The sequence below is a fragment of the Juglans microcarpa x Juglans regia genome, chromosome 8D, assembly GCF_004785595.1.
Source record: "Juglans microcarpa x Juglans regia isolate MS1-56 chromosome 8D, Jm3101_v1.0, whole genome shotgun sequence".
NCBI lineage: Eukaryota > Viridiplantae > Streptophyta > Magnoliopsida > Fagales > Juglandaceae > Juglans > Juglans microcarpa x Juglans regia.
Window position 1 is genome coordinate 18761704 of NC_054608.1, and position 11312 is coordinate 18773015.

The following is an 11312-nucleotide window of genomic DNA, read 5'->3' on the forward strand; positions in this document are numbered from 1 at the left end:
AGTGCTCTTTCCCGAGGTGACTCCTCATGTGTCATTGGTTTAAAAATAACTTAAGTGACAAGTGGCAAGTGAAGAGGTGTATTGGAAATGTGGTAGTCGAAATTCTAGGGGCATATTTGTCCTTTGATACAAGAGTCCCTTCATCTAATCTTCTAGAAGCTTAATGCATGCTTGACACTTGGCAAAGTCTGGCAAAATCCGAAATCCCATGTGCCCCCTTCAGTTTCCCATGCATATTTTCTAAAGAAACTTCCTTCCTCTTCCCTAGGCTTCCATTTCCAAGAAAATCTACCCTGGAACTCGAAATAAGGACAAAACCATGGTGTTGGCATTTGGGAAATGAGTTGGCCAAAAATCCTTTAGTCTTCTTAGGTTCCTTTTGTCCATTGATTCTTCTAGAAGTTTTTAGCATGTTGACAAGTGGAAGATCCTCTAGGGTAGGCGTGCAAGCCATCTTTTGGTGTTTCCATACACTTCTCTCTCCCCTTAGCCCACTATTAAGACCAGATTCATAGTACAACACATGCATGACACATGTCAATAGTGATTAAGGTTTGGGTCATGGACCTAAACCCAATGGGCCTGGGTTTCTAAATAGGCCCAAATATTACAAGGCATTCTAAGGTCACTCCCATTTTGGGCTCAAGTTACTAAATCAAAGATCCTAAGGCCTTCCAAAAATAACTAAGGCTCTTAAAATGTTATGGCAACTAAGAATAAATTCTATGGGCCATGCTTAGACAAGCTCAGGTCATCACACTCTCTCTTGGTCCTTGCCTCCACGACTATCTTAATTTCAGTAGCCGGCATTCTTGCGATACAGCCGAAGGCCTCTCCTGAGGAGCTACGTTGCATTGCTCTGATCAAAGAATGGGTACAGAATCACCCATTCGATGTCCTCTTGAGGCTCTCTATGGGGAGGAAAATATAAGGGCCTTTTTACCTCCCCTTGGTCACCCTGTTTTTTACGACTGCACCATTCTTATGCAACCCAAAGCCACCCTAGCTTGGAAGTGTTCCCTGAGTCCACCTCCCTTGGGTAAGGGACAGAAACTCTGCATGGACGTTGCTAGGGCTGACAGTAGCCCAATGTTCCCTCCTTGATTTCCTTTAGAGAAATCCTTGTCTCTGATTGAGGTACAACGCCTTCCACCATTTATGTCTACCCCAATGCCAGCCCCTCCAATGAGGAAGGGGGAGAGTGCTGCCATCCTAGAGGCATCGGTTGCTCCTCCTTCTACGGCCGCTATGATTTAGGAGCCCATCATGGTTGCGGACCCTGCAATGCCCGCCGCACCGACAGGCCTACGCAAGTTGTCCCGAGGGGGCAACATGCTCTCAACTCACTTCTATGAGGCCCTATTGGAACCGGCTCCTTGTCGGTCAACTATGGTAGAACCTCCCCTTGAGTTCAACATGGAGATGATCCCCACCTCTCCATCCATAGCGCAATCTGCCATCGAAGGTCAAGTCTTCCAAGGTGTTGCTGGGGATTGCATAGGAGGCCATGATGTAGGTGTGGAGAGGATGTCTTCCCTAAGTCCCCTCGCACCCAACCGTGTCATGGGGGCCCTGCTTCTGCCACCACCACCATCGAGCTCACGGTGGCCCTGGTCGAGGAACCTATGGGGAGAGCTTCTGGAGGGGAAGGAGTGGAGCCAAAGTTGGCTGTGGTTCTTGACCTCGCTGTCGAGAAGACGACCACTACTCTTTCTTCCAAGCTAGGGTGGCTTTGGGTTGCATAAGAATGGTGCAGTCGTAAAAAACAGTGTGACCAAGGGGAGGTAAAATGGCCCTTATATTTTCCTCCCCATAGAGAGCCTCAAGAGGACATCGAATGGGTGATTCTGTACCCATTCTTTGATCAGAGCAATGCAACGTAGCTCCTCAGGAGAGGCCTTCGGCTGTATCGCTTTGTCGTTAGGAACCATCCCCATATGGCCCAAATGGGGAACTCATAGCGATTCACCTGCTCGACTGGAAATTCCCACACTCAATTGGACATGAAGAAATATTTGGGGGTCTAATCTTTGACCTTACGATAACTTAGTTCCAAAGAAATGAGGGCGTGCATCATTCTGAAACTGCAAATGTTCAATTCACATTTTATGAGGTTGTGGGTTAGGAGAAACTCGCGGCCAGTAAGGTCAACATGCTCCAGGTCTGATTTCAACAAAGCTCGTCATTAGACGTCACAACAAAACATCAAGATCCTCTAAGCATTTGGGTGGAGTTGAGAAGGGACCAATCTGAGACAGTCTAGTAGGTCACGAATAGGATGAGGGAAGGGTAACCTTAACTCACAAGAGAACATGTTGGGGAAGAGGGCAACTTTCGAGGCATAACCCTCATCGTCGATAGCCCCCTCACGTGGTCCAGGAATTTCAAAAAGCACCTTCTCTAGGACATGAAAAGTGGAAGCCAGTGACGACAAGAACTCAAAACTGGCATTCGAACGCCAATTGTGACGGATATAAAATTGCTCCGCTGTGTGAACCTCGGGCTGGTCCAGTTCCTCGAGAATCTTGGGTTGAACAGTCTTTTTGGGAGCCATTGAGATTGAAGTTGAGAAAAGCGACGGAGAGTTAGAGGAGTCGAGCAAGGAAAATGAGAAGATTAGAGTAGAAAGAGACGAGGATGTGGAAAAGGGGGGGAAATGACCGTTGGCCTTTCATACCCGTGCGATAGATGGGGGATGAGAAAGGGATCAATTCTCGTGAAATGTGTGACATGACGCAAAGTGGAAAACCAAACGGCGCCTCAAGACAGGTATAAGGAGTCTAGCTATTGGACTATGAAGGGTAAAAATGTAAAAGAAGGAAGGAGAAGGGCATACAACAACAAAGGGAGGAATTTAAATAGACCCCAGCGATGGTTAGCATCCCAAAGTCGTGGGAACGCATGCGCCCAACAAAGCTGGCAAGATGTGGATGCATCTCGGAGTATGTCTTGTACGATGCAACAAGGAGAGAAGGAGCCGCCTGACACCATCAATGCTGAAAGGACTGGAAGGACGCAATCAAGTGTGAAATCCAACCGTCATAAAATGTTCCAATAAAGTCAAGAGGGAAACCGTCACCTAACATTGTTAAAATAACGAAGAAGCCATGCAGGCATAATCTAGAGCCTGGAACCTAACATGTAGAAGAGCCAGGAGAGTAATAACTGCCAATTTCTAGGGAACATGATCTCAACGATAGCGACAATGGGGAAATATATAGCATGAAGATGAAGGCAAAAAAAAATTTCATCGAACTAGTTCAATAATAGTTGGAGGGGTAATTGTACAGGGGTTTTCCCTTTATCGGCCCTTAAAGAAAGCCCATGAGGGACCACTGGGGAAGTAAGTTAGAGAGCCCGGTCAAGCCCAACGACCCTCCACTAAAAGGAGTTAGTGGGCCTCTGTAGAGTACTCAGTCCACGAGCAAAATCTGCCCACGAAACAACTCACGCGTAGGGAAAGCGGATAGCAAGGGCAGATGAGACTCGCTACCCTGACACCACCTCGATGACACCTTACCCTTAAGAGCCTGCGCAGGCAGGTGGGCATAAAATATGGAAAACCCTTGATCTCCTGATAGCAGGCATGGAGGGGCTTAACAGGGAACGTCCATAGGGTAGAGTGAGTCAGGGAGCTACGCCACATTAATGGTGCCACTCCCAGGACTCTACATCGCATTAATGATGCCGCCCTAGAAGCCACACCGCATTAAAGGATTTTGACTAAATGAACAATGGAAAGGATATAGGTTCCTCAAAGTCAGGTATGAGCTACTCCCACTAGAAACCTAGTATAAAAGTCGACCTCCATGTATGAAAAACTCTTGCTGATTCCTCTAAGCTTACTCACAAATTATTAAGGAGATATATTGACTTTAACATCAGAGACTCCCCGGCCACCACCAAAACTCTCCAGTCTTTGTGTTTGCTTAAGTTTGCAGGTGAAAGACTCAAGACCCGAGTTGCTGGAACCCTACCCAAAGGCGTACGAAACACGACGTTAACAATCAACATAAGTTGTTTTTGTTTTTTAATTAATAATTATAAAAACTAGTCACTACATTAGAAAACATAAGATATTTAATTAAAAATAACCTTGCTATATTTAAAAATAATAATTTTAAACTATCTAAAGATATATAAAAAGTTTTAAATTAATTTGAGGGTTAATTGCAAAATTAGTCTTTGATTTTTCATGTTCTTGCAGTTTGAGCCTTTAATTTTTAAGTTTTGCAAAATTGATATATGAGTTTCAAGAAATCCGTTGTGGACGACATGTTTCACACACTAGTCACCAAGCTCAACGACTTGCAACATAGGGAAAGTGGGGGCTAAGGGTTGATTAAGCACCTCCAATGTCTAAGTAAGTTTTCAGCTCTTAGAGAGAATTTCAGTGTATGAGAGAATGTAAGTTCGTAATTCTGACCTAGTGCTTGACTTTTATACTACCTACCGAGAGTGTAGGATGAGCCGTTGAGAAAGATCTTCCAAGGTTTGCCCGCAAGTGCATCTTAAATTTCTTTTAAGGAAGTCGGTGAACTCTACAATGAAGTCGGCCAGTATCTGTCCCTCATCAAGTTCTAGGGGAGATAGTCGATGTCGAACTCACTTAACTTGATCGCCCAGCTCATCAAATAGCCTGAGACGTCTGGCCACTGCAAGACCTTCTTCAAAGGTGCTTCTATTAGGACCTTGATCGGGTGGGCTTGGAAATATGGCCTCAATCGCTGGGTTATCATCACCAGTGCAAAGGTTAACATATCCATTCGTAGGTATCTCGCCTCTGCTCCCCATAAAGCCCTGCTGGTGTTATACACTGGTTTTTGGGTACCCATTGGTTCCCTTACCAAGGATGTTGAAACAGCGTGTGGGGAGACAGACAGGTATAAGCTCAAAGCTTTTCCCAGCTTAGTTTGGCTGAGGAGTGGCGGGCTGGTAAGATACTCCTTGAATTTCCTAAATGCTCAATTGCACTCGTTGTCCCAAGTTTGTGCCTTTTGTAATACGTTGAAGAATGGTAGGCATTTGCCCATTGACTAGGAAACAAATCGATTGAGGGCTGCTACTCATCTTGCTAACCTCTACACTTTGTTTATGTTTCTAGGGGGAGGGGGGCATGTCTATTATGACCCTTGCCTTGTCTGAGCTAGCTTCTATTCCCCTCTCTAAAACCACGAAACCCAAAAACTTCCAGGACTCGACTCCAAAAGCACACTTTTTTGGATTGAACTTCATCTTGTATTGTCGTAGCATTGCAAGCAAGTCTGCCAAGTGCTACTCTGGCACTTTGCTCTGGACGAGTAGATCATCCACATAGACCTCCATATTATGCCCTATCTAGCTGACGTTACCACCTTCAAATTACTTAGGGTTGGTCACCCCATTATGGCATTGTAGGACAAAGGGGCTTTCTCCACTAGGAAGTCAAACATCATCGCAGCTATGTTAGGGGCCTTGCCAGCCAAGATCGACAAAGTAATGGTTCCCACTGGTTGGACGTCCCCTGAAAATCCTTTGAGCAACATGGGTGTTGGTCGCATATAGTCGGGATCGACCCCATCTTGGTGAAACCTTCCCAAAGTAGGATATATGCTGAGCTACCATTGTCAATTAAGATCTTTCAGGTCGTGAAGTTGACGACAAGCATAGTTACCACCAACACGTCGTCATGGGGGTAAAGGACCACATCACTATCATCATTGCCAAAGGAGGTGACCGCTGTCATTGAACACCTCCTTTTCTTGGTTGGGGTCTCTTCGCTGAATACACTTCTTCATATCGCGCCCTTTGAGCGCGTGTTTCATTGTTGGATGAGGGGGCCGCCCCTAGTGAAACTGTAACACCCCCTTCCGGTAGGCTAGGAGTGTCACATGTTTTTCATAAAATATAACCCCTCAAATGATCTAATATTTAATAAAATAAAATGAGTATTTATTTCATAAAAAGAATTATTTAACAAAAATATTTCTCTAGAAAATATTAAATGAGATAAACTAAATAAAATTCGTGTCATAAAAATAACAATTTATTCTAAGAAGTCTAGGGTTTAATTGACTACTCCATCTAATCCTAGCTTCCCTGCTCGTGGTCATCATGTCTAGTAATATATGATTTTGGGGAGTATACATCGTAGCCAGGATACCAGAGGATGACTTTTGACTAATTGCATCTGCTACAACGTTTGCTTTGCCAGGATGGTAGTTAATACTACAATCATAGTCCTTCAGAAGTTCCAACCACCTACATTGACTCATATTCAACTCTTTCTGTGTGAAGAAGTATTTCAAGCACTTATGATCTGTATAAATCTCGCACCTCTCACCATAAAGATAATGACTCCATATTTTTCAAAGCAAATATCATTGCTGCAAGTTCCAGATCATGGGTCAGGTAATTCTGCTCATAATTTTTCAACTGTTGGGAAGCGTATGAAATAACTTTCCCATTCTGCATTAAAACACAAAGTAAACCCTTTAGTGAAGCATCGTTGTGTATAACAAATCATTCATCTCCCGAGGGAAATGTAAGAACTGGTGCCATCATTAGTCTTTTCTTCAATTCTTGGAAGTTCTCCTTACACTCATCTGTCCATAAGAACTTCTCATCCTTTCTTGTCAACTTTGTCATCGGAGCTGCAATACTCGAAAACCTTTCTACAAATATTTTGTAGTAACCAGCAAGGCCTAAGAAACTTCATACCTCATTAACATTATTAGGCTTGGCCCATTTTACCACTACCTCAACCTTTGCCAAGTCACTTGAAATTCCTTTTGCTAACACCACATGTCCCAAAAGGGCGATCTTTCGTAACCAGAACTAGCATTTCTTAAATTTTGCATACAACTTCTTTTCTCTTAGTGTCTCAAGGGCAATCCTCAAATGCTCCTCATGCTCTCTGTTACTCTGAGAATAAATAAGAATATCATCGATAAAGGCTATCACAAACTAGTCCAAATAATCCTAAAATACCATATTCATAAGATCCATGAAAACTGTGGAGGCATTAGTCAAACCAAAGGGCATAACAAGGAATTCATAATGTCCATACAGTGCCCAGAAAGCCGTCTTATGCACATCTATCTCCTTAACCTTCAACTGATGGTATCCGGATAGCAAGTCTATCTTGGAAAAGACTTATGCTCCCTAAAACTGATCAAATAAGTCGTCTACCCATGGTAGAGGGTATTTGTTCTTGATAGTTACCTTATTTAACTCCCTATAGTCAATACACAATCGCATAGACCCATTCTTCTTCTTCACAAAAAGTACCAAACCACCCCAGAAGGATACGCTGGGGCATATGAAACATTTTTCTAGTAACTCCTATGGCTGATCCTTGAGTTCCCTTAACTCAACTGGAGCCATGCGGTAGGGTGCTTTAGATATAGGTGTTGTTCTTGGAGTAAGATCAATCGCAAACTCCACTTCCCTATCCTATGGTGACCTTGGAAGATCCTCGGGAAACATGTCTCTAAATTTTTTAACTACTTTTATGTCCTCAACCTTGAGTCCATTTACTGGTGGTAAGACCAAACTTGCTAGGAATCCCGTGCACCCTTCTCTCAATAGTCGGGTGGCCTGCATAGCTGAGATTACACGAGGATGGGAACTTTCTTATACTAACTAAAAACTAAACTCCTCTCCTTTTTTGGATTTAAAGACTACTCTCTTATTAAAGCAATCTACACAGGCATGGTTTTGGGACAACCAATCCATTCCCATAATCACGTCTAATCTGGACATATTAAATATGATCAAATCCACAGGTAAAATCCTCCCTTGAATCTCTATTGGACATCCAATCAAAATGGAATCACAAACGATATGCTCTCCCTTGGGCGTGGCAATAGAAATACTAGGTTCTAGTGTCTCAGGTATCTTCTCAGTCAATGGTGCATAATGTTTAGAAATAAAAGAATGAGTGGCACCATAATCAAATAAAATGGAGGCATGACGTGAAAGTAATGATAGTGTACCTATATGAATGTCATGATGACTTAGAATTATGAGGATCATATAATTCATGCATCATATATATACATATCTAAACTTAAGATAAGGAAAGGTACCTGTGACTACATCATTTGACGTCACAGTATCATCAAGGGTGAGAGAATAAACTCGTATTGTAGCTGTCATCTTCTGCCCTATGTTCCTTCCTGGTTCCTCGAGTCTCTTTATTGGGTAGTTCCGAGCAAAATTATTCGACCTTTCGCATTTAAAACACAAGTTATGGACGAACAAACACTTTCCCAAGTGCTTATTCCCACACGTCTGACATGTTGGGTAGATATGTCATGTTGGTGGTTGTCCATGATGGTTCTCGCTATGAGGCCTCTTGTCCTTACACGATGCTGATTAGAGTTGTTGCTGGCGCTTCCTTTAGTTGTTGCAGTCAATATTCTCTTGAATATCCTCTTTAGCAATGGTAACTCGGGTGACTAGTTCAGTGAAACTCCGAATCCTGAGAGTACGTACACAATCCCTTATCCTGCGATCTAAGCCGCGCTTGAACTTCTTAGCTTTCTTTTCCTCGTCTGGAATTAAGTAATTGGAAAAACGTGACAACTCCATGAATCTCGTAGCATATTGTGCTACCGTCATCATTCATTGAGTAAGGTCCATAAATTGGCGAGCTATTGATTCTTGAGGAGTCTATGGGGAAAAGTGATCTAGAAAGGTTCTCTTGAAATGTTCCCAAGAAATGGGGACTACTTCCCTTAACTCCAATTGTATCAATTCCCATGTCGACTTCCACCACTGGTTTGCCATGTTAGTCAAGTGGTAAATGGCATATTTCACCTTCTGATCATCCTTGCAATAAAGTGCTTCAAAGATTTGCTCCATACATTCAATCCAGCCTTCAGTGTCCATGGAATTTAATTAGCCATCGAAAGTAGGGGGTGCTGGCGGGAAAATTGTTCCAAGGTATAACCGGCCTGTGTAGCTCTACACGCCGTAAATTGGCCGCTAGCTATTGATTGGAAGAATTGGGTTGCAACCATGATAAGAGGATTATCATTCTGGCTAGATCCAAAGATCCCTCTCGATTTGGGTCTTTTCTAGTGCTGGGAGCCATGATCTATGTCAAGATATCATAGTAACAATTAACTAGTATTTGATAAGAATGTAAAATAATGACAATAAAACAACTACAACGAAGGTTCTAACTAGTAAGCCAGGAGAATCCTAGGTAACCTATCTTCTTTAGAATCATTAATAAAATATTTCTCTTTTTTTTAAAAAGAAAAAAAAAAGAGTTTGCAGAATCTCTCAACCGGCTTTGATACCAAATTGTAACACCCATTTCCCGTAGGTTAGGAGTAACATATTTTTCATAAAATATAACCTAGTATGAGATTTCATATTTAATAACATAAAATGATAAGAAAAACATATAAAATTATAAAAAACTATAAATTAAAATCAAGATTGCTTTGTATTGATATTGGCAAAAATAAGAAGAAATCAATTCCCGGCAACGGCGCCAAAAATTTGATGGGGTGCAAAACTGTAAGTGCATAGTATCATAATTTTATAGTAAAGTGATGAGCAAAGTATCGTCCTCAGGGATTAATAACTCACTTTTGACATGTACTGAAATTATACTAACCTCAACTTTATTTAGAAAAATCACTAAGATTATTTGTAATTGCAAATTGAAATAAAATCAACTCAAAGAAAATATTTAAAGGAAAAGAAAGCTATTGTTTGATGATCGAATCAATGAAAAAAAGAACTTCTAGAAAACCGATTTCACCTAATCCCTCACTATATTTTTCTCATCTAACTAATTGAATTTAATTCTCTTTATTTGTTAGCAAAATCTCCAAACCCATCCAAAAGCCTCTTTCGATAGTCAGTTGAATTTATTCTTGATCATTATTTTATACAAGGGTATGCAAATTAATGAAGCAATAAAGCATTAAGACCAGCGATCTTAAGATTACATAGGTTCATATAGGTCTTTCGATTCCTATATTTACTTATACTGAAATATCTAAGGTCTATCCTATAATTTCTTCTTTCAAAAGCAAATCATATGATCAAAATCATCTAATCAATAGTCAGTCAATTAGAAGCAATATAAGCTCAGAATAAATCAGATAAATATAACAGAGAATTACTTCAAATTAGCATAGAAAAATAAGCATAGTTTGAAAGTAAATTATATCATTTTCCTAGAATAAAAGAAAATTTTAGTTCATACTAAAAATTAAATTCAACATCAATAAATTCACCATAATTTTCTGAAAAAAATCAACTCCTCCAGCTTCATTTTCTTCGAGCCTTTCTCACTTCTCTTTTTTAACTCTTTTTGCTTTTTCCAAATTTTCACCTTTTAGTCACGTGGTAGGTAGAATCCATCAAGGCATGAGCTTTTTTTTTTTTTTTTTTTTTTTTTTTTTTTTTTTTTTTCGTTTAGCGTCAACCTTAACCTTTTTTTGTTTTTTTCAATTGTCTTGATTTTTGCCGTTTCTAGCATTTCCGCATTTTTCTTCATCTTCAACGTTTGAGATTTCTCCTTCCATTCTTGCGTCTTCGGCGTCTTTTGCTTGTTTCTGTAATGGACCCAAATATATCAACTAAACTGGTGGAAGGAAGAAAGTAAGGAGATAAGAACGTGATGTAAAGAATAAGGGAGAAAGAGAGAGATTGAGAAAGATAGAGAAGATCGAGAGTGAGAGAGAGAGTTCTGCATGAATAATATTCTGTATTTCCTTCTTCATTGAGTCTGTTTTTATAGTTACAGAATGTACAACATGGTATCGTTTTACAATTGTATTAAAACGCACATTTCACTTATTCACTTATCAACTAAACGACCCTGTCATACTGAACACTTCTATTTACATACAAACGACACTTGCAATAGACTGCTAGCATAATTAACTAACAACTTTATCCACCATTAAGTGCCTTCATGGTTGTCTCTTCCAACATCTGAGTATTGCAGTCCATTACACACCCCTCCCCTTTAAAGCACCTTGCCGACAAGGTGAGGATAATGTTGTTTTAACTGCCAGTATGGTTCCCAAGTGGCATTGTTAAGACCAGTTCCCTGCCACTGCACCAAAACTTCAACTAATGGTCGATCGTTATGCTTCCTGGTTTGCCTTTGTAAAATAGCTTGAGGTTCAGGTACCAATTCTCCATAACTATCAACTGGAGGTAAGGTTGAGAGGGAGATACATGCTGCCCAACTTTTTTCTTTAAACAAGAGACATGGAATACGGGATGTAGTTGAGATTGTGGTGGTAATTGCAATCTGTAAGCAACCTAGCCAATCTTGTCCAAAACTTGAAAAGGCC